The sequence below is a fragment of the Rhipicephalus microplus genome, unplaced genomic scaffold (genome assembly GCF_043290135.1).
Source record: "Rhipicephalus microplus isolate Deutch F79 unplaced genomic scaffold, USDA_Rmic scaffold_24, whole genome shotgun sequence".
NCBI classification, from domain to species: Eukaryota; Metazoa; Arthropoda; class Arachnida; order Ixodida; family Ixodidae; genus Rhipicephalus; species Rhipicephalus microplus.
In genome coordinates this window covers 7211881-7239665 of record NW_027464597.1, presented here as the reverse complement: position 1 = coordinate 7239665, position 27785 = coordinate 7211881, and the positions used below count along the sequence as shown (strand labels likewise).

General features: G+C 47.9%; 1 protein-coding gene and 1 pseudogene across 1 annotated transcript in view; one reads left to right on the top strand and one right to left on the bottom strand.

Annotated features, from left to right (window-relative positions):
- The window catches only part of LOC142786478 (uncharacterized), a 113978-nt gene that overhangs the window by 9901 nt on the left and 76292 nt on the right, over positions 1–27785 (top strand). The window lies entirely within an intron of this gene.
- Positions 71–27785, bottom strand: LOC119184259 (tubulin alpha-8 chain-like; annotated as a pseudogene).

Genomic DNA, 27785 nt, shown 5'->3' with positions numbered 1-27785 from the left:
CCTCGCCACCATCGTTTTGTGCACCCTCAGTAGAGTTGGTGCCAAGCCCCTCGCAGTCATCGAGGGTGGCTTACATCGTGAGGGCGGCTAAGTCCTCCATGGCCTCGGAGAAAAAATTTTCGTCCATCCCTTCGCCGGCGTACTAGCGGACGAATTCCCGCTTGGCGTTTATGAGGTCGAACTTGTGGCCGGGACATGCCCAGGCCTCCGCAATGGCTGTTGTGCTGGGCAGCATGCACGCTGGACCTTGGTGAGGTCACCACCGGGTACAACAGTTGGAAGTTGGTATTTGATGACAACCTGCAACACAAACAAGGTGTAAAGATTAACACCCGAGGACACACAATGCAACAGCAGACGATTGCAAGGATACAAGAGGGAAGCTATTGTTTAACAGCAGCCACTTTTGAGGAATATGGAAACAGTTGGAACTTTTGGAATCGTAGGCAGTTTGGAAAAGAGTCAAATAAAATTGTGCACTAAAATCTTGTCAGAAAGTCTGACCTTTAGTGGTGCTTCTTTGGGGGCTAGTTGGTATGGCATCGATGCAAAACTGCTCACAATTCCTGGCAACTTATCAGCACACTATTCGGATTGTAAATGCGCCCCAAGTTTTCAAAACACAAGGAATGTAGCACATGAGTGAAATAAAAGCATAAAAGAAGTGATGGAAGCGTCCTTCACGAACGAGATAACGGGCAGCGATTGCGTACGCACACTATCGGTGGCGTCCGGTTGGATGAACTGATTGATATCTTGAAGGACACGTGCTCACTGGAGCTATTGCGTCCCACTGCTTTGTTGATATTTTTTTATTTTGTCATTGCAAACGTCGTCTTCCAATATATATATATATATATATATATATATATATATATATATATATATATATATATATATATATATATATAAACTGAATTATGATGTGTGCATTAACATGTGAAATTCGGAAACCACTCGTTTGATTCCATTAAGGTTACACTCATACAAAGCGGTTTCTCCGGTACAAGGGAACCTCAACAGTGCGAATAATATATGTTATAAATTTAATACATTAAAATGTGGTCTAAATATCACCTCAGGTATACTGTCTTCGATTCGCGCTCTGGAAGATTGAGGATAATATTTATCCTAGCTAAAATGTTTTCCTATTTTTCTGATATCGCCAAGAGCACGTGTTCGGGCATGAACATATGCCCACGCCTTCCGAGAAAGGTGGGCAACTGTCGAATAATCCTCATTTTCCCCCATCCTTATGAAATCACTCTTCAGACAACTGAGTGAATGAAATATGCTGCTCCTACGGCAAAATTTGAAAAAAAAATTGTCTTCATTCTTTTCCAAATATTCATTCTTCAGTCACAGACCAGAGATAGTAGCTGTACAGTGTACTAGAGTGTAGCTGCTACACATGTGCCTATCCTCCTCTTTTTTCTGTCTTTTGCTGAGCTTTGACACGCGTCAGCTGTATTTTTTTAGCATTTAGCACATCGTTTCAACGTGGACCTCCTCCCTAGACTTAAAAAGCAACTAAGGAGAAGGTTGGGAGAACTGGTGGGATGCGAGAATGATCGCAAGGAATGTACTTTGTTGTTTTGTTCAAGCTACGGGGGAGATGATGAGGGGTGAGCCCGAGGTGCGCAACTTCACAATTTACTAATGAAATGTGCTTAATTTATCCACCTGGACCATAGATGTATATATACTACATATTTGTTGTTTGTTCAGTTTTCTTCTTGAAAACATGTGCGGTTCTTACACCTGAGTATGTGCCGAGGGTACTTCTAAGATAAAAGGGTGGCATTCATCATGACCGAGGGCACCACAGGGAGGTACTTCATGTGTCCATTTGGTATTCTATCTCTGTTTCTTTATTTATTGAAAAAAAACTTTTCTTGATGTCTACGTAAATGCATGTGTTGTTTGACCACTTGTTTATGTGTACACCTTTTTATTGTTTTCTGTTTCATTTTAATTTTTTTCACGGAATGAACGTGCTATGCATATGTGAAAGTGCGCACACGCGCACGTTGACGTGTGACCATTTATCAGTAGGAACCGTTCACTCTGTGGCGTTTTTTTTTGTTTTCTCACCCTCTCTCTCAGCTCGGCGATGACATATAAGCGCATCCGAGCATAGTAAATTTTGTCTGATCAAGATCGGTCTCCGATCGAAGCGTCACAAATAAAGGTTTTTAGAAAGGTTCCTATCAAAACACCGAAAATGAAAAAGCCGAACTATGAAAAGGCCGAATGTCAGAAGGACAAAAAATTGAAATGCCGAATAAGTGACATGCCGAAAAATCAAAATGTCGTAAAATGAAAACACCAAACAGACAGAACGCCGAAACAACGTGTGGCTAATTTTATTGAACCACGTGGAAAATACACGATGCGCTTTGTGACTACTACTTGTTTACTTTCTGCCGTGTCACTGACCACTGACACGAACTTAGTTGTTTAGCTTGTTGAGCAAATGTACCAGCATCATCATATCAAAATGACGTAAAACTTTGTCTTTCTACCTGTTGTGAAAATAGGTATATCAGGTGGACAGAATGGCTTTTACGGTTCCGCAGAAAAAAAACGGTGCTGTTCAACGTTCGTAGTACAAAAGCAGCAGTAATGTGAGATACCTGTCATTCGATTGAAAATGGCAGAAGAAGGTTGTTTTGGTTTGCTCCTTGAAGAGAAAAACAAACTTTGATGCAAAGATGATTATGTGCATGTTCTTGAAAAAAAAGTATATGTCCTAGACACTACTGGAGGTGCGAGAGGCTAGGCAGGTGTAATGCTAGTATGACTACCGACCTTAAGGAAAATGTACTTCCGTATACGTTCAGAAAAAAGCGGTCCATGCTCCGGATGTGTCTATAGCGACAGTTCTTCGCACTCTAGAGCAGATCAAAGCTCTGGTGGTGTCATCAGGCAAGACGCCCGTGACGCTTGTGCAGTAATTCACGGCATATGCACCTGTGTCTTCAAGGCAACACCTTCCGAGGGATGAAGCCGTGTGCCAGATTGGGAGAATAAAAAGGAAAGTGGACTTACCACTTAAGTCATACAGGAGCTCAGCCTAGAGGGTGAATCCTGAACATATACATGGTCGTGAGTTTCGAATGGCTGAACCTTATGCGAAGAGAACATGGCTATAGGAAACGAGGGTGAAAGTGCATGCATGTTGTACAAAGCCGATAAAACTTTTGTTGCCTTTTTCTTGTTATTATGCATCATCTTCGTGATGTCGACATTTGGAATGCTTTGGTGTTTTGATTTTCCAGTATTTTAAATTTCGGCATTCCGACAGTTCAGATTTTTGAATGCCACCCTTTTTACAAGCGTCTATTCATCATTTAGCCTTTTACTAAGGGAACCGAAGCCAGACTCTTCAACATATATATATATATATATATATATATATATATATATATATATATATATATATATATATCTTATAATAAAGAACTGAAACAGTCAAAACTATGATTTGAAACTAGGTAGCAGCGTAGGCTTAGCCAGCGAAAGCAGCGATAACATTCGACGCGAGAGTCGTGCTTAGCACTGACGATGTGTTTTCCAAGCTATGTATGACCCACTACATTCATCATTACAATATATATATATATATATATATATATATATATATATATATATATATATAAGAGAAAGAAGTGTATACCTAAGGGCTCGTATACCTAAGATGTGATCGGATATATATTTATATATATATATATATATAGGTTATCAAGAGTCTGGCTTCGGTTGCCTTAGTAAATAGGAAAAATGATGAATATACGCTTCTATAAAGGGTGACATTCAAAAAGCCGAACTATCGGAATGCGGAATGCCACCCTTTTCAGAAGCGTATATTTATCATTTTTCTATTTACTAAGGCAACCGAAGCCCGATATATATAAATATATATATATATATATATATATATATATATATATATATATATATATATATATATATATATATATATATATATATATAAATGAGGTGTTTTAATGCTGCACTCTTTTATATAACAGGAGAGCGGTCACGACAAGTCAAGTGGTAATGGCGGAATCAGCCTGTGGACCCATACTCAGCCAACCAAACGTGACAAGAGAGGGATCGTAATACGGTTTTAGGCGGTGTATGTGGACGGTCTCACGTCCACGGCGTCATTGTTCATGGGGCTGCTCAAGCGGCTCCATGATATAATTAACGGGTGATGTTTGTTTAACCACACGGTAAGAGCTATTATACTTGTACATCAGTTTCGTTGAGAGACCAGGGCTGGTTGAAGGGATGCGAAGCCAGACAAGGTCATCCAATGCATAAGAAGCAGGAGGCGTCGGGCTATCACGGTGGTGTTTCTGGCGTTGCTGTTCAGCACTTGAGAGGGAGCGAGCAAGCTGACGACACTCTTCAGCGTATTTAGCAGATTGTGACATCGTCGTCGACTCTGCAACATCCGGGAAGTAAGGAAGGATGGTGTACTGTGTGCAAGAGGGCTCGCTACCATAAAGGATGAAGTATGGAGAGAAATAGTTGTCTGGACAGCAGTATTATGCGCGTAAATTACAAAAGGGAGAATACTGTCCCAGTTGGAGTGATCGGTTGCGACGTACATTGACAGCATATCTCCTCATGTATGGTTAAAATGTTCTGTAATGTCATTAGTTTGAAAACGATACGCGGTGGGGGTGCGATGAATGACTTGGCATTCTTTGAGAAGCAATTCCACGGTGTCCTACAAAAACACCCGCCTTTGGTCACTCAGGAGTTCACGTCTTGCACCGTGACGCAAAATGATCCGATGCAATATGAAACGACCGACGTCCCTTGCTGACGCAGTAGAGAGTGGTGATGTGTCTGCGTAGCACGTATCGTAATCGATATCGACGATTACCCAGCGATTTTCAGCCGGTGTAATCGTAATAGGTCCATACAGATCGGTACCAACACGGTCAAACGGTCAGGCAGGACAAGGTAAGGATTGTAGTGGAGCTGGAGAATGTGGAGTGAGATTCTTCCGGCACTGGCAGCGAGACAGGAACGTACGTAGCGATGAAGGAAGCGATACATTCCATGCCAGTAGTAGCGGTGGGACAGGCTAGTATAGGTTTTCAATACTCCAGCATGGGCGCATTGTGGGTCGGCGTGAAAGGAGGTGCGTATGTCTTAGCGGAGACGTCTGCGAATAACTAGGAGCTATTGGCGTCCGCCGGAGAGATAATTCCGTCTGTACAGCAAGCCATCTCTGACAACGAAATGCTGTATTTGACGGCGCGTACCTCTAGGGATGTCTCGCGAGGGAGTTCGACTCAACAAGTTCATAAGTGAAGCGATCCAAGAATATTTTCGTTGCTCCTGTCGCATGTCGCTGACACTATGTGCAAATACGTCGGGGGCAGGTGAAGACGGTGACTTGTCACTACATCGTAGAGGTGATCGGGACAAAGCGTCTGTGTCGGGATGTTTTCGCCCAGATCGGTAAACAACGTGAATGTCGTACTCTTATAGCCGAAGCGCCCAACGGGCGAGCCAGCCGTTGGAATCTTTTAATAAGGAGAGTCAACATAATGCATGATGATCTGTAAGCACGCTGAATGGGCGCCCTTAAGGATAGGGTCGAAACTTGCCTGTGGTCCATATGATGGCTAGACACTCTTTTTCGGTGACTGAATAGTTGGCTTCTGCTTTTGTGAGTGCACGGCTGGCGTATGAGACGACGTACTCATCAACGGCAGATTTACGCTGGGCGAGCAGAGCACCGAGACCAACTCCGCTAGCATCCGTATGTGTTTCCGTCGGGGTAAGAGGATCAAAATGTTGCAGTATTTGAGGTGAAGTAAGAAGGTGGCGGAGTGTGGCGAATGTATCAACACAAGCTGACGACCAACTAGATAGGTCGCTGTTGCCGGCAAGAAGGTCAGTCAAGGGCGATATGAAGGAGGTGAAGTTGCGAATAAAACGACGAAAATATGAAAATAAACCGAGGAAGCTGCGAAGTTCTTTTAAGGTATTTGGCTTAGGAAGTTTGGCAACGGCACGGAGTTTTGTCGGATCCGGAAGAATGCCATCTCCAGATACAACATGGCCCAAAATTAGGAGTTTTCGAGCACCGAAGCAGCACTTCTTTAAATTTAGCTGTAGACCAGGGGAGGTGAGGCAAGCAAGCACTGTCTGTAGGCGCTGAAGATGCGTTGAAAAGTCGCTTGAAGATATCTTGACATCGTCTAATTAACCCAGACATATCTGCCATTTAAGGCCATGGAGGATGTCGATCATGGCCTCGAATGTGGCCGGCGCATTGCAGAGCCCGAATGGCATGACATTAAATTCGTATAAGCCAGTGGGGGTAACGAAAGCCGTCTTGGGGCGATCAGCCTCAGCCATGGGAACCTGTCAATAACCTGAGTGCAGATCTGGTGACGAGAACTCCGCGCCTTATAAGCAGTCAAGGGCATCGTCTATGCGAGGTAGCGGTAAACATCTTTGCACGTGATCTTATTCAACCGGCGGTAGTCAACGCAGAATTTCATTGAGCCATCCTTTTTCTTAACTAGAACAACTGGGGAGGCCCACGGTGTTGTTACTTACTTTATTCATCCCTCGCAGCAGAATACCAGTCATCATCATTATTGAGCCTCCTCACGAGCAGACGCTTAGCCTCGTAGCAGCGCCGGCTCTACCTTGTCTTTTTCTTTCTTCTTTAGCTCCAATAAAGCCTTTCATCTGGCAAGACGTGTTTTTGCTTGATGTGAGCCGCGTCGCAGCAGAAAGGATCAGCGGTTGAACACATGGTGCCGGAAACCCCGGACCTTTGACGACGCCAACATCATCGACGTTACGAGCCGCAACACCTCGGAAGACGGCGCCTGCGATCTTGGCGAGATACATCGACTGCGGGCGGCAGAATGAAACGACATCTTAGACGACGCCACAGCCTGCGGTCTCAGCTGGATGTCCTGTTGTCCGAGGCGGCAGACCACTTGCGAAGAAATTAAGCCGTCACGGCAGCAGCAGTAAGTGTATTCCTTGACTGAATAAGCTCATTTTATGGTTAGATAGAGAAAGTGGATGAGGCAATTTTTGAGGAGACGCCAGATGACCTGTTGGACAGCGAGACGTTAGACGCTGGATAATACCGCGATAAGGTTGTTACTCTCACAGCGAATCTACGAGTCAAGCTGAATGAATGTCTGGCTCCTCTAGGCCCGCTACTTACGAATGTTCACCCGTTATCATCTGGCAAAAGCAAGCTTCCCCAACTAGAACTCGTAAAATTTGATAATAACCACAGACTATGGCCGAGATTTCGGACGCAGTTTACATCAGCAGTGCACAACAACAGCGAGTTAAGCACAGCTGACAAGTTCAAATACTTGAACAGTTTGGTTACCGGAGCGGCCGCGTCGGCCATATCGGGATTACAAGCTACCGAAGCGTGCTATAAATACGCTATTGAAATTTTAAAGAAGCGTTTCAGAGATGAACAGATGATTGTGCACGACCATTTGCAAGGTTTGCTGGATCTTAAGGCAGTGTCGTCGTCTGCAGACGTTCGTAAGCTGAGGCAACTTTACGACAAGGTACCGGTTCATATTCGAAACCTCAAGGCGCTTGGCACAAACTCGACAACTTATTGCTCCTTGCTTCGGGAAATCCTGCTAAGAGTTGTACCGACGAACATGGTGCTGCGTTTTCACGAGATGCACAAGGCATCCTCGTCGGCTGCATCCTCTTCGAATACGCAAGACAATCTAAACCGCGTAATGGTTCCAGAAGATAACGATCTTCGAAAGCTTCTGGAATTCTTCGAACTTCAACTCACTTGTTGGGAAGCTGTTGCTGAACGAGATGTAACAGAAACTCGTCGAGCCCCAGATAAGGGAGGACTAAAACACAGTCATCCACGTGACGTTTCCACGACAGCTGCTCTACAAAGTTCAACAAAAAGTCCACAACAATGCCTGTTCCGCCGGTCTGAAAAGCCTCCTGCCGAAGTCTGCGATACGAAGAACATCGGGTTCTCAAAAAAAGGGAGATGCTCATCAAAGCTGGACGATCTTTCGTTGCCTAAAGCAGGGCCACATGGCTAAAGATTGCAGAAGCCGGTTAAAATGCGGCAAGTGCGCAAGAAGGCACGCAACATCTGTTTGCGCATCCGACGACATCAAAAACGACAAGAAGGTGATATCTGCATCGATCAATCTGGTGTCCAAGCAGGCAAGGTCAGTCGTATCTCCAGAGTTCATGACTTCATGTGGTTCATGACTTCACCTCAAATGGACAGCGCACTACCAGAAACAGAAGTTTGGAGAATGACGAGAGTGCCCTTTGGAGCTACTTCAAGCCCTTTCCTATTGACTGCAACCTTAAAGCACCACTTCAGATCCGAAGAAAATCGCTTTCCTTCGACAGCCCGGCTATTGAAAGACTCCATATATTTGAATGATCTTCTTATTGGCACTGACACCATTGAACAAGCTAGTCAAATGCATAAAGAAATAATTGAAATCTTCAAAGATGCTTCAATGAACATTCGTAAATGGGCCAACAACGACCCCGTTGTATCTGCCGTCTTCGTACAAGCAATAACGTCTTCCGAAAAATCACTTTGCTCACCTTCTGGACCTCTGAAAGTCCTGGGACTTTATTGGAACAAACAGACGGATACCTTTTCGTTTAGGCCCCAGGATATTCTACAGTTTATGGAGGAGCATCGAATTACCAAACGCTTTGTGCTCCAAGCTGTTGCAAGAATCTACGACCCTTTGGGGTTTCTGTCACCCTTTATAGTAAGGGCAAAGATCTTCCTACAAGATTTCTGGAGGGAAAACCTCGGGTGGGATGACACCATGCCAATGAAGCTGTCAGCTGTCTGGAAAAAATGGAGCAAGGAGGTAGCCATGTTACATGAGATCAGTATTCCCAGGTTCCTCGCAGCGGGCAGCGAAGGCACTTATCAAGAGGCAGAACTGGACATCTTTTCCGACGCTAGTAAGTCAACATACGGTGCTGTAGCCTACTTTCGTACCTTTGACTCAAGTGGTACCGTCCGCACTATACTATTAATGGCAAAAAAAAGCGCAAAAGACGGTTACCTTGGCGAGGCTGGAATAAATGTCAGCTTTGCTTGCAGCCCGCTTATATGCCTACTTCATCAAGAACTGTGACCTGGGCATTGGTGAAGTAACATTTTGGTCAGATTCCCTGATTACCCTTTGCTGGATTTACAAGGACCCCATTTCTTGGAAGGCATTCGTACGGAACAGGACGCAGGAGATCAGAAATTCGACAGAATATTCTCGATGGCAATTTTGTCCCGGAAAAAAAACCCTGCAGATTCGCTCACTCGAGGCTTGACTGTACACAAACTGAGTAAATCACAGTTGTGGTGGTGTGGACCCGGATTGCTTGCCATGTCTTATACATTTTGGCCTGAATTCAGGGGAAACCTTGACCTCGAAAACGGAAAACTCGAAGCAGCTGAGACGGGGCCAGAAATCAATATCCACGCTGTTAACACGAGAACATCGATGCCAACGTTGATTGATAACGAACGATTCAGCAGCCTCACAAAACTTGTAAGAGTAACGGCATGGGTTTTCCGTTATGTTAAAAATTGAGGAAGGAAGGCGATAGGTTCAAAGAGCTGTCTGCTGAAAAAATTCAACAGGCGGAGTGCTACTTGATTCGCGTAGAACAGAGAGCTCACTTTGGTAACGAAGCCAACTGCGTCGCAAACGAGAATCCGATTCCTTCCCAAAGTCCAGTTGGACAATTAAGATTGTTCCTCGACAACAACGGGCTGCTTCGGATACAAGGAAAAGTTCAGATTACGGACGACTCGTACAGTTCTCGCCATCCAAACCTCCTACCAAAAGTCTGTCACCTCGTTACTTTAATCATCAATCATGCTCACGAAAAAGTCTTCCACGGAGGAGTACGAGACACCCTGACTCAAATAAGGAAACAATACTGGATTCCACAATTACGACAGCTCGTGAAAAAACAATACGACGGTGTGCCATCTGCCAACGCCTACAGTCCAAACCAGTTGAACAAGTTTGACCTTGTATGCCCCAGGATCGTTGTAAACGAACGCCTCCGTTTCATGTAAGTGGAGTAGATTTTGCGGGTCCACTTCACATCGAAGGGCATCTTCACCAGCGCTCTTACATCGCTCTTTTTACTTGTGCTGTAAGTAGAGCTGTTCACTTGGAACTTGTTGAAGATTTGACGACGGTGGCTTTCCTTTGTGCACTTCGGAGATTCGTATCACGTCGAGGCCTCTGTCACAAAATGTACAGCGACAATGCCCGAACTTTCGTCAAATTGTCCAAAGATCTAGAGAAGCTCTGGCGAACGATTCGGCATCCCGATGTACTTGCATATTTCTCTTCCTCGAAGATTCAGTGGAATTTCATTTGCCCGAGTGCTCCTTCCTTGGCGGGGCGGATTTTACGAGAGACTCGTACGTTCTGTGAAGACCTGCTTGAAGAAAATGCTTGGTCGACGTTTGGTAAACAGACAGAGTTGGTCACTTCACTAACGGAAGTGGAAGCAGTAATGAATTCTCGGCCTTTAACATATGTGTAAAATGATGTGGATGAGCCGTGCCCCCTATCTCCAGCAGATTTTCTCGTTGGAAGAAGACTGACAACGCTACCACCTTACGACCTCAAAATCAAAACCGAGTCGACCAACGATCAACTGAAGAAACTTTGGAGCAAGAGAGAAGATGATCTGCAAACTTTCTGGTCTCGTTGGTTGAAGGAGTACCTCAATGAACTCGGGAATCGCACATTTAACCAAGCACAAAAAAATCGCATATTAAAGGAAGGCAATGTGGTTCTACTCGGAGAAAAACATTGTCCCAGGCAACTGTGGACCCTGGTTCGCATAGAAAAACTGATAGGTGGACGTGACGGCATCATGAAGACTTGCTTTCTACGCTTGCCTGACGGCACTGTTGTGAAGCGTCCTGTGCAGCTACTCTACCCATTGGAAGCCACCTAGCGTCATCTGTCGGCGCGGGAGACTGTTGGGACTTCCTTTATTTATCCCTCGCAGCAGAATAGGAGTCATCATCCTTATTGAGCCTCCTCACGAGCGGACGCTTGGCCTCGTGGCAGCGCCGGCTCACCCTTGTCTTTTTCTTTCTTCTTTAGTTCTCTTGAAGCCTTTCATCTGGCAAGACGTGTTCTTGCTTGAAGTGAGCCGCGTCGCAGCAGAAAGGCTCAGAGGTCCAACACACGGGATTAGAGAGCTCAATAAAACCGCGCTACAACATGTCGTCAACTTGTTCCGCGATTATACGACGCTCAGATGCCAATACCCGATACGGACACTGACGTAAAGGAGCGTGAAGGCCAGTGTCGATTCGGTGACATACTGTGGAAGCACGGCCCAAAGTCAGTTGCTGGTGGTCGAAGCTGGCGCGAAAGTGCTCGAGAAGGGCGATGATGTCGACGCGCTGCGGGGCTGTATGGTTGGTGTCGACGCAGTGCGAAATTGCGTCGGTGAATGATAGAGAAGAGGGTGACGCGGAGCAATCAACAGCGTCAATAGGTAGCGTTGTCGAGTGGTCAGGAATTACACGTGCACTCGAGGAATCAATGTCATCAGCAAAGCCCATGCACTCTCCGCACAATAAATGTAAGGCGAGGGAAACAGATTTGAAACATATATTGCACTTAATTCATCGTGAATGTTCACAACGACGAAAGGGATCAGGAAGCACTTGCGTCGGACAGCGGTTTCAGAAGGCGTAAAAAGAACTGAAGAGCCATTATAGACGTCACAGGAAAGCGCAACTAGGGCAGAAGAGAATGCGGGAATGGAACTGTTGGCGGCAACAAAAACTTTAGCAGGTGAAAGGGCTAGTCGAGTGAAGCAGCGTCGAAGAACGGCGAGAACTCCACTTTGGCACGAGCACAGTCGTTGACGGCATGATGAGTGCAGAGAAAGTCCCAGCCTAATGTAATGTCATGGAAAAACTGCGAGAGCACTACAAACTCGATGACGTAAATATTGTCAGCAATAACGACGCGTGCTGTGCATGCAGCCCCGCCGCAGTAGACATGTGGCTAAGGTACTCGGCTGCTGACCCGCAGGTTGCGGGATCGAATCCCGGCAGCGGCAGCGGCATTTCCGCTGGAGGCGGAAGTGTTGTAGGCCCGTCTGCTCAGATTTGGGTGCACGTTAAAGAACCCCAGGTGGTCGAAATTTTCGGAGCCTTCCACTACGACGTCTTTCATAATCGTATGGTGGTTTTGGCACGTTAAACCCCACGTGAAAATCTTGTGCTAGCAGCAAAAGGGCGAATTCGTTGCTCGCTCGCAGTGCTCAAAACAAAGTAATGAAGAAGCATTGTTACTTTTTTTAGTCAACGGCAAAGTTTTTCAGTCATTACAGACTTTGTGACGCCAGTATCGACTAATGCAAAAACAGGTATACCTTCGACAGAGACAGAAACGACGTTGGACGGCGAAAAACAAGGTCTTGTGGAGTTCGAAAGATCCGCAGTTCTTGCCCCCAGAATGGCGGCTCTTGGTTTTCCTCAGAGACAGGGCGAGGTCGACGTAGCATAGGGAAAAAATAACGGCGTTGAGGTGAAGGCGACCGGTGTCTGTTGAAGTTCCGGTGAGGTGAAAATATGTCCATGGGGGCAGGCTCGCTAGATACAGCAGGCTCAGGTCGTGGTGGGAAATCATAATTGTTGGGTCGGACGTCGTCAAACAAGAAAAACTCACACCATTGACAAAACCGTGCCACGTGACCCGCAATTCCACAAGCGAAGCATATGGGGTGGTTGTCTTGAGTGCGCCAAGGGTTCTGGAAGCGTAGTGATGGTGGTCGGGAGAAAAGATGGGCAGCCTGGTACATAGGCTCAATCGGTACGACAAAGGGGCGCGTGGACGTAGGCGTTCGCGACAAAGAAACGTGGGCGTTCGCAATAGGCGGACGTTGGGTTCGATTCAGTGCTTTGGCATTGGTCAGTGGAGCAGCCACAGGTGGTGCGTGAGCTGCTGGTAGCGCCTCAGACACTTGCTCCTGGTCTACTCACTGTATTGATGGCGCTAAAGTAGATGGGGCACCTTCGGAGGTTTAAGGCATGAGGAACAACTGGCATGCGACCTCCTCTCGTACAAATCGCTTGATCTCGAGAAGCAAAGTGGTGTGGCCTACAGCAGTGCCAGCCGACGTTGAAGCGGAGATTGTTGAACATGGCGTGCTGGCACGACGAGTGGTGTCACGCTGTTTCCAGAGCTCGTCATAGCTCTTACAAAGTTGGATCACTTCCACTACCGTTTGGTGACTCTTGGCGACAAGCATCTGAAATGCATCGTCAGTCACGCCTTTCAAGATGTGTTTGATCTTCTCGGCTTCTGTCATGGCCGAGTCGACACGCCGGCAAAGGTCGACCACATCTTCGATATAACTGCTGTAAACTTAACCATTCTGCTGAACGCTAGTTTGCAAGTGCTGTTTGGCCCGTAGTTTGCGAAACGCTGGACGGCTAAACAAGTCCGCAAACGCCGTTCAGAAGGCTGACCAGGTGGGAAGGTCTCTCTCGTGATTACGGTACCACAGACTGGTGACGTCGGTCAAAGAAAATTGGACGACGGTAAGCTTGTGCGCATCGTCCCACTTGTGGTGCTTGCTCCCCCGCTCGTATTTGTCGAGCCAGTCTCCCACTTTCTTGTCATCGGTTCCACTGAAGGTAGATGGATCGCGTTACTGAAAGGAGCCAAGACAATTGGAGCTGCAGTAGTTGGAGCCGAGGCGGCCGCCTGCTGATCGTCGTCCGTGGACATCGTAGCAACTGGAGGCAACGTACGGTTTCGCCTTTCCACGATTATGCGTTACCCAGCAGCTCCACCAATTCAAATGAGGCGTTTTAAAATGGCACTCTTTTATACAGCAGGAGAGCTGTCACGACAAGTCAAAAGTGGTAATGGCGGAATCAGCCTGTGTACCGAGCCAACCGAACGTCGTCTTCTTCACAGACTTAGTGATACCCTCTGTGCCTTTCTGAGTGGCACTCATCTTATTCACTACAATATATATATATATATATATATATATATATATATATATATATATATATATATATATATATATATATATATATATATATATATATATTAAATTAGAGGGGTTGTACGTCGAGAAAGGTTCAGACGCAGCTTGGCAAAGTGTGCTTTATCAGGCAGGTCTGGCTATTGGCGAGCGGCGTGCGCGAGCTACTACCACAGCCACCGATCATCATTGCCTTCATCATTACCAGCAGAGCGTCCGTTATTCAGATTCATTACAATTACTCCCCGCAAAATAAGGAGCCGTCCTGGCGACCTATAGACAAGAAAACACGGGAGGGTCGTAGCAGGGCTCAAGTCTCGATACGTGGACGATTTCCTGGCCACGACGACGTTGGTCAGAAGATGGTTCCAGTGGCTCAAGGAGGTAATTCACTGGTGACGTTTTTTGTAGCACACGATATGGGCCGTGATACTTGGGGACCAACTTGGTAGAAAGGCCAGGTGTAGGAGAAGGGACATGCAGCCAGACGAGTGAACCTGAATCGTAGTAAGTAATGTTATTTGATGCGTCATGGTCGTGCTTTTGGCGTCCTTTGTCTTGGGTTGTGAATGATCTTGCGAGTTGGCGGCATTCTTCAGCGTATGTAGCGGCTTGAGACAAAGTCGTCGACTCTGAGGAGTCAGGTTTGTACGAAAGAATGGTGTCCATAGTGCAAGAAGGTTCGGGTCCGTAAATGAGGAAAAAAGGTGAGAACCCAGTAGTGCTTTGAATGGCGGTATAAGAGGCGAACGTGATAAACGGAAGCACTCGGTCCTAATTGGAGTGGTGTGACGAGATATACATAGACACCATGTCACCAAGGGTGCGGTTGAAGCGCTCTGTCATTCCTTTGGTCTGGGGATGATAGGCGCTTGTAGTGCAGTGAACGACGTGGCACTCACGCAGCAATGCTGTGATGACGTCTGACAAGAATACGTGACCACGATCGCTCAGTAACTCCCGAGGGGCTCCATGACGTAATACGATGTTGTGAAGAACGAAAGTTGCAACGTCCTTTGCTGTAGACGAGGGAAGGGACGAAGTTTCGGCATACCGCGTGAGATGGTCGACGGGAACTATGATCCAGCGGTTACCGTCAGCAGTGTTGGGAAGGGGACCGTAGATATTGATGCCGACGTGGTCGAATGGTTGGGATGGGTATGGTAAGGGTAACAAGGTACCACTGGCGTGATAAGGGGGAGTCTTTAGTCTCTGGCACGTCGAGCAGGCCCGAACGTATTGTCGTATAAAACGGTACATGCCACGCCAGTAATATTGGAGACGTATGCGAGATTAAGTCTTCAGGCAACCTACGTGGCCACATTGGGGGTCGTCATGAAACGTGGAACAAATTTCGAATCGCAGATGACGTGGAATAATGAGTAGCCAGTGACGTCCACCGGGTGCGTAGTTGCGTCGGTACAGCACGTCGTCGCGAGTGGCGAAGTGCTCGACTTGCTGACGCAACGTGCGAGAAGGGGGGAAAGCCGTCCGCCCAGCCAGGATGTCTAGAATCGAAGCAACCCAAGGGTCCTTGCATTGCTCAGATGGCATGTCGGCGATGGCGACGGCAGTGGCATCACAGGTTAGACTTTTGCAGCAGTCCGGGTCAGGGCGTAGGGACGAACGGCATAGGGCGTCTGCGTCCGAATGTTTCCGGCCGGGGCGATAGACCACGCGAATATTATATTCTTGGAGGCGTAATGCCCATCGGGTGAGGCGACCGCTTGGATCCTTCAGGGACGACAACCAGCAGAGGGCGTCGTGGTCAGTCACGACGTCAAAAGGGTTCCAGTACACGTAAGGTCGAAATTTCTCTATTGGCCAAATAATGGCAAGGCATTCCTTTTCAGTGACGGAATAGTTGATTTCGGCTTTGCTAAGAGTTCGGCTTGCGTAGGCGACCACGTACTCTTGGAAGCCATCTTTCTGTTGTGCAAGAATAGCGCCTAGCCCGACACCACTAGCGTCGGTGTGGATCTCTGTGGGTGCCGATGGGTCGTAGTGTCACAGAATAGGAGGCGACGTGAAGAGGCCGCGCCATTCATTGAAAAAATCGTCCCAGGTGGCAGACCAGGCTGAAAGGTCTCTAGAGCCGGCGAGGAGCTTGGTCAAAGGAGCGATGATCGTCGCGAAATTGCGGACGATGCGCTGGAAGTAAGAGCAAAGGCCTATGAAGCTTCAGAGCTCTTTCATGGTGATCGGTTTGGGAAACGCTCAAACGGCTGTAAGTTTAGCAGGGTCAGGAAGAATGCCGTTTTTTGAAACCACGTAGCCAAGGATCGTAAGCTTTCGAGCAGCGAAATAGAACTTCTTCAGATTCAGTTGCAGCTCCGCGGCAGAAATACACGCGAGGACTTTCTCGAGGCGGGTTAAATTGGTTGCAAAATCACTTGAAAAGGCGACAATGTCATTTAAGTAACAAAGGCAAACGTTCCATTTGAGGCCTCGAAGGATAGAGTCCATCATTCGCTCGAAAGTAGCTGGCGCGTTGCAGAGGCCGAAGGGCATGACTGTGAATTCGTAAAGCCCGTCGGGCGTGATGGAAGCTGTTTTTTTCGCGATCGGCCTCTGTCCTGGGTACCTGCCAATATCCAGAGCGCAGATCTAAAGAAGAGAAAAATTCGGCTCCCTGTAGGCAGTCCAAGGCGTCGTCATTGAGTGGCAGCGGCTAGACATCCTTGCGCGTGATTCGGTTGAGATGTCGGTAGTTCACGCAAAACCTGATGAATCCGTCCTTCTTCTTCACCAACACAACTGGAGAGGCCCAGGGACTACTTGACGGTTCGATTATGCCTCGTGTCAGCATGTCGTCAACCTGTTCATTGATGGCACGGCGTTCGGTAGTTGACACATGATATGGACGCTGCCGTAATCGCGTCTCTTGATTGGTATCTATACGGTGAACAACAAATGACGCTCGACCTAAGGAAGGCTGATTGTGGTCAAACGAGGCTCGAAAACGCTGTAGGAGCTTGATCAGCTGTTCCTGCTGCCCAGGCGTAGGTTGCAATCAATGAACTTGCAGAATACATCCATAGGTTCATTAGCGTCAGTTGCGGGTGTAATGGCACAAGTCAGTAAAAATGGCTTGTCTAGATAGATCAGGTCTTCAAAAATACAATGTAAGGTTTCGAGGCTTCCCAGACACTCGCCGCGTAGGAGGATGTAGGGACAAACAGAAACGTTTCACGCATAAAGTACCGCCGAACCATTGGAAAAGTTCATAACGGCAAACGGGAGGACGATGGTTTGGTGTTGCACACTAGCTACAGTTAGTTGGAACAGGAGCGTCGAGTTAGTGGCAGCAGGGGAAAACACAGGCACTAGAACAGCGGACAACGGCGCGATGCGGACGTCAGCTGCGGCAAACACTTTCGAGGGACTGTGGTGGTCGATATCAAGGCACGGATTCGTCCACGTGAGTTCAGCACGAGTGCAGTCGACGAGGGCCTGATGGGTAGAAAGGAAATCCCATCCTAGTATGAAGTCGTAAGATAAACATGGGAGAACAACAAAGTTGACGGCGTACCAAACATCTTGAATAAGAACGCGTGCTGTGCACTGAGCTGTCGGCTCGATGAGATGAGAGGTGGCTGTACGCAGAGCAAGATTTGTAAGCGGCGTTGTAGCTTTTCTCAAATCGCGACACAGTTTTTCACTAAATACAGAAACGACGGCGCCTGTGTCGACAAGTGCACGTACAGCAACACCTTCTACTAGCACATCAATTTCGTTTGTCGTACAAAGAGGAGGTCTTAGAAAGTTCGACGACGACGCAGTTTTTGCCTCCGGAACTGCGGCTGTCAGTTTTCCTCTCGACCGGGGCTCGTGCGCCGAAGCATCGGGGAGACAGATTGGCGACGGGGCGGTAATGACCGGTGAAAATCGAGAGGGCTTCGTGGGGACAATCAGTTGGTGATAGGAAAAGATGGTGAATGGGGATTCTGGACAGCCTGGTAGTTTGCAGAATTCCCATGGTCTGGAGGCTGGAAGTTGCGACGGCGACAGTAGCGTGCTATATGCCCCATGAAACCGCATGCGAAATAGATGGATCGATTATCCAAGGTGTGCCATGGGTTAACGACAGAAGGTGCAGGGGGCGAAACGGGATGGGGTGCCGAGTATGTAGGCAGCGTCGTAGGGTAAGAGGACCCGGTGCCCCGGTATGCGCCAGAAACAGGTGGGGCTGGGGGTCTAGCAACGACGACAGCGTAGGTCAGCGGCGTAGGGACAGATGGCGATGGAGGCAGTGCCTGCGTGACCTGTGTCTCAATGACCTGGAGTAGACGTGGATCTAATGAGGTCACTGGGGCGGATGCTTCGGCCACGAGAGAAAGCTGACGCGCAACTTCTTCACGAATGAATTGCTTGATGTGGGGCAGTAAGATGGTGTGATCAGCAGTGACGTCGTGCACGAGGGCGGAAACTTCAGCCGTATCTTCAGCGGCCCTGCGCGTCGAGACACGCTGCTTACGCAACTCGTCGTACTCCTGACACAGCTGGACAAGATCGGTGACGGTCTGTGGATTCTTAGCGATGAGCATCTGGAAGGTATCGTCGTCAACTCCTTAGATAATGTGCTTGATTTTGTCGCGTTCGGTTAGAGATTCATCGACGCGCTTGCAAAGAGACAAGACATCTTCAATGTAACTTGTAAAGGTCTCGTTCCTGCGCTGGACTCGGCTACGGAAACGCTGTTCCGCGCGAAGCCGGCGCATGGCGGGACGACCGAAGACCGCGGTGATGGTGGTCTTGAAGGCGGACCAGTTGGTTATTTCGCCTTCGTGGTTCTTGAACCAGAGGCTGGCCACATCAGCGAGGTAAAAGCGCACGTTTGTGAGCTTGTCGCAGGCGTTCCACTTGTTGGAAGCGCTTACAATTTCGTGCTCGACGAGCCAGTCCTCGACGTCTTGTTCGTCGTCGCCGCGAAAAATTGGTAGGTCGCGTTGCCGAGGCACGCCAGTACAGTAGACTGTCGTTGGTAAGGCAGCGTGAGAAGGGCCAGGAGCAGTCATGGTGAACGGTGAGGGTAGCGTCCGATTGCGAAGTTCCAGGTTGATGAGAACCCCGGCTCCTAAACCACTTAAAGTAAAGGTGTTGTACGTCGAGAAAGGTTCAGACGCAGCTTGGCAAAATGTGCTTTATTAGGCAGGTGTGACTAATGGCGAGCGGCGTGCGCGAGCTACTACTACAGCCACCGATCATTATCGTCTCCTTCATTACCATCATTACCAGCAGAGTGTCCGTTATTCAGATTCATTACAATATATATATATATATATATATATATATATATATATATATATATATATATATATATATATATATATATGACGTATGAAGCGATGATTGGTAGAAGCAGAGAAGGAAGAAGTGAGAACAGAATAAACATGGCATATGAGCCGGGCCACGTCACCCATTCATCGTAGCGTCACACGAGTCGACCGGACGAAGACCTGGCGGCCACGTCATCAACCAGCCACACATCATTCACGAAGCCACCAGCAATACGCCTCAACTGAATATCGACCACAGAAGAGGTGATCTCAGGCGCAAGCAGTTACCGGCATCATGGCAGAACCATCGACCGACCTTCCCATCCCCAAGTACACCGGAGCAGCGGACGATGGACCTGTACAGGACTGCTTCGACCAGTTCGAGCTCCATGCTACCGCTGCATCTTGGTCGGAACGGGAGACGGTTACGAACTTCAGCGACTATGTCACCGGTGAGGCATTTAGGTTTTACCTCACCCACATATTCGACAACGACGAGTCTTGGCAAAAGATAAAAGAAGGAATGATCATCTGGTTTCAAGACTATAATGAAGATTCGATTAGCACACGCACTCTCAATGCATTCAAGCTCAGTCATCGCAGTCATAAGCAGCCTTCACGCACTCGAGTACAGAACATGAATTTACAATTCCCATCAGGTGAAGTTAGCCACATGCTCACGGACAGACCACGTGGTCGTGTTCCCAACCTTCCACCTGGTTCCTCATCCGCGGATATATCACCAATGCTCAACTCACCGCTGCATAAAAGAATTGAATCCGCTATTAATGACCGATATGCATTTAATACTTCATGCCACATGCATACTTTGCAAACTGATTTGGCATTCAGCTCAGCAGTGCCACAAAGACAGAAGAATTCACAATCAGCATCTTGTGAAGGAAAGTCTTCTGCAGAAGCGTCTAGTGTTAATCAATTACAAGATCGAAGTGACATGAATCTAGTATACAACCTCACTGCCAACAATGAAAACAAAAGCAGAGGTGCGACTTCTGATGACACAAGTAATCTTCAGGCAACCACCAACAATGAACGATTTATGAATACAGAAGATTCAAGTGCACGAAACCCCGCACATTGTTTTGTGCCGGAAACATCTGCATTGGTTCACGTCGTAGAAGCCTGCGAAGGACTTGCTAAGAATCCTGACACAGCACGATCAATGTCACACCACAAGCAAGTCGACAAAACCAAGAAACTACAACGTCAACGTATACTTCAACATTGTCAACGACGAAAGAAAACCTCATCAAAACCACTTTTAAGGCTCAAAGAACATTGCAAAAAGGCCCATCGTCGTGAATACATTCTCCACCAAAGATCAAGAATGTGCCTTCCATCAAACCATCTGCGACATGCCATAGAAAAATCTCCAAAAGCCACAAAAGCACCCCTTGTACTCGGCAGAAACACAGGCAGCGCCCAATCAACCTCGATCAACGCGCACGCAAGCTGCCTGCACAACCTGTGCCACGACGAAGAATCCCATGCCTACGACACCCGAACTGTTCATTCTGCAAGGTGTTCAAACCTCGTTTGTTCTTCACAAGAATCCCGGCTGCAATTTCCACTATCTCTACGTCCAAAGCATTCTTGTGTTATCCAGGACGCAACCATCAGCCTCGCCCACCAGAACTCCTGCGTTAACCGGACTGCTGCACTCTTTCCTGAAGTTTTGCGAGTTTACGGAACACCATGGGGCCATGAAACCAATTGTGCATGTTGACATTTGTGACTTCTCAACCTCTCCATGTGTACTTTTCCTTGTTCGTAATCCATGCCTTCTTTCGGAGGGAGGGGGAATCGTGTGACGTACGAAGCGATGATTGGTAGAAGCAGAGAAGGAAGAAGTGAGAACAGAATAAACATGGCGTATGAGCCGGGCCACGTCTCCTGCATCTAGCGTCACATATATATATATATATATATATATATATATATATATATATATATATATATATATATATATATATATATATATATATATATATATATTGTTACGCATGCCTGGGAAGAAAACGAAGATGGGTGAAAATGCTGGCTGCCCCAAGCTGAAGGAAGAAAGAAGACGACGAGACTGCGATCATCAACCTGTTGGCCGCTCCGGCGCTTCTCTTCGTGACCAAAATAAACGGCCTCCTTCAGCCGTATACGTCCCGGTCCTCCTTGTGCGTAACAGATTGGTGGAAGCGTGCTGGGTAAGACAGGCCCAACGACGGGAGCTGCACTACCTGGACTACGCCGCAGCCGCCGCCTTGCCGGACTGCCGCCTGCGCCCATCGTAATGGCCCATGATCAGCCATCTAACGCTTCAAGGCCAACTCCAATGGGTTCGGTGCCCTACTACCGAGTCCCGCCAACCTTCGGAGGAAAATCGGGAGAGGATGTCGACGCGTGGCTCGTCCAGTACAAACGACTCAGCAAGTCCAACGGCTGGGATGCCACCGCTCAGCTCAGCAATGCGGTATTTTGCCTTAGGGATACTGCGCTCATGTGGTACGAAAACCACGAGGACACACTGACGGCGTGGGACAGTTTTGTTGCAGAGCTAAAAGCGTGTTTCGGTGACTCGAGCATCAAAAGGAAGCGGGCAGAGCAGTTATTGTCTCAACGCTCGCAGCTTCCAGGTGAGACATGTACCACGTATATAGAGAATGTGCTGAAGCTCTGCAAGGTGGTCAATGATTAGACGTCAGAAGACGACAAAGTAGGGCATTTGCTGAAAGATATAGCCAAAGATGTCTATAATCTTCTCATCGGAAAAGACCACCTGAGCTCGGTGTCCGACGTGATTCAGCATTGCCGAACTTTCGAACTGCTGAAAATGCGCAGGATTGCTCGAAAGTTCGGCCGGTTCACTTATGTTACAACGGTCGCCAGCATCGACACGAGCACCTGCCCAGACCTGTCCTCGACCAATCGAGAGATTGTTCGCGAAGAACTTTTTCGCTATAGAGAACAGACGCATTCAGCAGTGGATCGCCATTCTGTAAACGACCAACATTCGGTAGATGTGCCACGTGAGGCTGTGACTGCGCTGCCGCCTTCTACGACTCCTTGGCAATCGATGGTTAGTGCAGCAGCTGTTGAGAACAACGCACCCCCACAGCCAAGGAGAGCACCACGCTTGCCAGCTCCTCACCATGGCCGACGCCCCGAGATTCCGCCTTCTTCGCGACGCCCGGTCTATCCCTATGATATACGGAACAAACCGACCCACTACGCCAGGGAAGACGATGTTCGATTCATCGACGAACAAAGAGAGTTTCGACCTCTCACAGTTTGCTACTCCTGTGGTGTACCAGGACATATTTCGCGATTTTGCAACCGCCGACGTGTAGCCCCACGGTATGGCTACCCACCACACTTTGCACGGCCTTACGAAGGACTTCGCGATGACCCGCGAGCAACGTACTATGGCCCACCACCACACTTCACACGATCGTCTGATGGACCGTACGACGACCCTAAGACAACACACCTGCTGCCTCGCGACGACTACTGGACACGCAGCTTCCGGAACCACTCCCCTACATCTGACAGGAGGTTGACGCCTCCACCGCCTCGTGTTCCCCGTTCTCCTTCACCACGGCGTCGCAGCACGTCTCCTTTGCCACAGGAAAACTAGCAAGCGCGGCCGATGAAGGTGAAGTCATCGGAGACGTGCTAATATCAGAAATACCTCCTGTGTTGATGCTCAAAAACAAAGTACGTGTTTTTGTTGACGATGTGCCTGTGTTGGCTTTGGTGGATATGGGGGCAACCATTTTGGTCATGAGTGCGTGTTTTAAAGATACCTTGGGGCAGAAGGTTTTATTTAAGTGGAATCAAGCTTCGAAGTTTTGCGGAGTGAGCGGTGAGGCACTGCATCCTGTTGGTGTGTGTCAAGCTGACGTGTTTCTCGGGGGCCGCGTTATCCCAACGGATTTCGTGATTATTGCGCAGGCGACACATGATGTTATTTTGGGTATGGACGTTTTGAGGGAGTGTGGTGCGACTGTCGACTGCCGCACAGGGACAATACTCTTGAGTGATCACGTTCCGCCAGCACTCTTGGAACTCCCTGTGGATGGTGAGACGGCATTGTGTGTCTGTGGTGACACTATCATACCACCGTTATCAACCGTTTGTGTACCTGTTGATTGCAGCGACAGCTATTCCGCCAACTTTGATGCCAACGTAGAACCAGTGTACACCAACTGCATGAAGAAGAATGTGTTGATCTCACATTGTGTGGGTTTGATCAGACGTGGACGCGCTGGTTTATGGACTGTCAATTGCTCTACAGAACCCGTGATGTTACCAGATGGTCTAAAGTTAGCCGTCGTCAGTGAACAACACGAGGCCTTACTGGTGACCGAGCTTAGAGATGCGCCGAAAGAGCATCGTAGTCACAGTTTTGAAACGGCTCTTCTGTCAATGGTGAATAAGTCGCTGAGCACAAGTGAACGCCGAACATTGGTCAATGCTTTTTCGAAGCACGTCTCTGCATTCGACTTTGCGCAGAAAGACAAAGCACCCCTAATCCCTGCTTCTCGAACATGTCACTCTATCAACACGGGTTTGGCCAATACGATTAGACAAAAGCCATACCATGTTTCGCCATCCGAGCGGCGGATTAATAATTATCAGGTGAACGAAATGATTGAAAACGGTATCATTCAAGAGTCGGTAAGTCCATGGGCAGCTCCTGTAATTCTCGTTAAAAAGAAAAACGGATCCTGGAGATTTTGTGTCGATTATCGCCGACTGAATGCTGTAACAAAAAAGACGTGTATCCACTTCCACGCATTGATGATGCCGTAGACTGTCTGCATTCGGCCTCTTACTTTTCCTCTGTGGACTTAAGATCGGGCTACTGGCAAATTCCCATGCATCCTGAAGATAAAGAAAAGACAGCCTTTGTAACCCTTGACGGCCTTTTTGAATTCAACGTGATGCCATTTGGACTGTGCAACGCGCCGGCGACGTTCGAGCGATTTTGGACACTGTTCTTCGTGGCTTGAAGTGGAACATTTGCATATGCTATCTAGACGACGTCGTGATCTTTGACCGCACCTTCAGCGAACACAATTCACGTCTGGATACTTTACTGACTTGCAAAAGAAACGCTGGCCTTGTTCTTAACTCAAATAATTGCCACTTCGGAGACCAACAAACCCTTGTTTTTGGACACCTAGTTGATCAGGAGGGCATTCGTCCAGATCCCCAGAAGACAGCAGCCGTTGAAACGTTCACTGTGCCAAACTCTGTGAAGGAGCTCCACAGTTTTTTGGGGCTTTGCTCCTATTTTCGCCGCTTTATACCTAAATTTGCCGATGCCGCTTATCCGCTGACATGTTTGCTACGGAAGAATACTCCCTTCGAGTGGACTCCGGAGTGACACTCCTCTTTTCGTCAACTGAAGTTCCTCCTGACGTCGCGGCCTGTTCTTCAACACTTCAACCCATCAGCTCCAACCGAACTGCACACAGATGCCAGCGGCATAGGAATTGGTGCCGTCCTAGTTCAACGCTATGATAACCGCGAGCACGTGATTGCATACGCAAGTCGTTCCTTGAGTAGGCCCAATCAGAATTACACTGTCACAGAACAAGAATGCCTCGCGGTAGTATTTGCGATTCAGCGGTTTCGGTCTTACCTATATGGACGCCCTTTTACAGTCGTCACCGACCACCACTCATTGTGTTGGCTCGTCAACCTTCGGGGTCCTTGCGGCCGTCTAGCGCGCTGGGCACTTCGGCTTCAAGAGTATAACTTCATAGTCTCGAACAAAAGTGGTCGACGACACGCCGACGCAGATTGCCTTTCGCGCATGCCACTGAGCACTACAGAGTGTGACGCCGATGACCTCGATCACCTCGTAGCTTCTGTGTCACCAAGGTTTGCCGACCTCAGTACTTTCAAAGATGAACAGCGAAAGGACACCAGGCTATCATCGCTTTGCACAGTTCCTACGGCATGCCATTTCTGTGTACGCAACGGACTCCTATATAAGAAGAACTTTTTAAGCACTGGCGCACGTTTCCTCCTGGTAGTGCCAGAAAGCCTTCGGACAGCTATTTTAGGTGCTATGCACGACGATTCTACGTCCGGACATTTAGGTTCTGCGCGGACGCTTTACCGTGTTAAGGAACGCTTTTATTGGCAAGGAATGCGACAGTCAGTCGGGGCGTATGTGGCCACCTGCACACAGTGTCAACGCCACAAACGCCCATCTACTACTCCGGCTAGTCTTCTACAGCCCTTGCCACCTCTGAGCACACCTTTCCTACAAGTGGGCATTGACCTCTTGGGCCCTTCTCTAAAGTCGGCTGAGGGCAATCGCTGGATAATTGTATGCGTCGATTACCTCATGCGTTACTGCGAGAAAGCGGCCATACCAACCGCAACGGCCAGCGACGTTTCTGTGTTCCTGCTACAGCACGTATCCTCCGACATGGCCCATCTCACGTTATCATCAGTGATCGCGGACGACAATTTGCAGCAAATATAGTAGAAGAGCTGCTTCGATTGAGTGAGTCCCGCCTTCGTCACTCGTCACCATACCATCCGCAAACAAATTGGCTCACGGAGCGCACCAACCGCACAATTGTAAACGTGATCTCTATGTATGTGGCATCCAACCACAAGAACTGGGATGACGTGCTACCATTTATAACGTACGCGTTCAACACGGCTAAGCACGAGACAACAGGCTATAGCCCCTTTTTCTTGATGTACGCACGAACACCATGGCACACACTCGACACAGTTTTGCCATTCTCGGCGCACGAGAACCTCTCAGTCACCGAAATTCTCTGCCTTGCAGAAGAAGCGCGTCGTATTGCTCGTCTACGCACTTTGTCATCACAGGAAAAATCGAAGGTACGCTATGACGTCCGCCACCAGCCTGTAACTTACCATCCAGGTGACTTAGTATGTCTGTGGACTCCGCTACGAAGACGCGGGTTATGCCAAAAGTTCTTGGCCACATACGACGGACCGTTTGTAGTTCTCGACAAAATCACGGAAGTCACATACAGAATAGCTCGCCTCACGAGAAGTGGTAGAAGAGCCGCTAAAACCCAAGCAGTCCATGTCGCTTGACTGAAGTTGTACACACCAAGGTTAATCAGTTACCTTGCCCGGCGGGCTTCGTCTTCAAGGGGAGGAATGTTACGCATGCCTGGGAAGAAAACGAAGATGGGTGAACATGCGTGCTGCCCCAAGCTGAAGGAAGAAAGAAGACGACGAGACTGCGATCATCAACCTGTTGGGCGCTCCGGCGCTTCTCTTCGCGACCAAAATAAACGGCCCCCTTCAGCCGTATACGTCCCGGTCTTCCTTTCCTTGTGCATAACAATATATATATATATATATATATATATATATATATATATATATATGTATATATATATATATATATATATATATATATATATATATATATATATATATATATATATATATATCTTAGAGCACAAGGTTTTTGTTCGTTTCCTGTTCTTATATCATTCATCTCAGTTCATCTATCCAGGGCATCGTTATCGTTTCATGTCTGTGAACACAAGTGTAGTTTCATATTTTGGACACATTGTGTTGAAAAGGTGAAATGGCATTAATATGTCTTCTCAGACACTCTGACGATTTTGAACAGGCTTAATTTAATCTCTGGCTCCCTCAGCTGTTTCGTCCTAGTCCTTAACGAAAAATAACATGAGCTTGACCTAAGAAGAGAAGAAAAAGAGAAGAGAAAAAGTAAGGCTTTTATTTGTCCTCATTCCCAGTTTCCACTACAGTTTTCACTACTCTCCCAACGTTTACGTAAGTTCGATGCCTAGAATCACAAATGACATCTCTCGGGTTCCTTGCCATTATAATGAGTTATCATTGACATTTAGCCCCTTGATAATTTCCCGGTCTTTATAATTACACGAGCTACAATACAGCAGCAGCAAACGCACCTGAAATCCCAGGGGGGGGGGGCGAGTCCACAAACTTGATTGTGCGCATTGTCTTGATAGTCGCAATCACTTCCTTTACATCATTTGGCACAACGTCCCAATGGTACAAAAGACAGCAGGCCATGTACTTTACGCCACGAGGATCGCACTTGGCAATCTGGTGGGCGGGCATGAAGCAGGCTATCGTGATCTCGGGGACCGTAAGCTGCTCGTGGTATGCGTTTTCTGCAAAAATCGCCAGAGCATAACTCACGAGGGAGAAGTGCACGCGAGGGTATGATTCCAAGTCGGTCTGGAACTACGTCAAGTTGACGTTCAGGGCGCCGTCAAACCAAGGAGAGGCAGTGATGAAGGAGACTGACTGGACGGTAAGCCTGCTTATATTCGTGTAGGTGGGCCACTCAATGTCGAGGCTGCGGCTGCAGATGCCGTAGATCACCTCGTTGTCGAACAT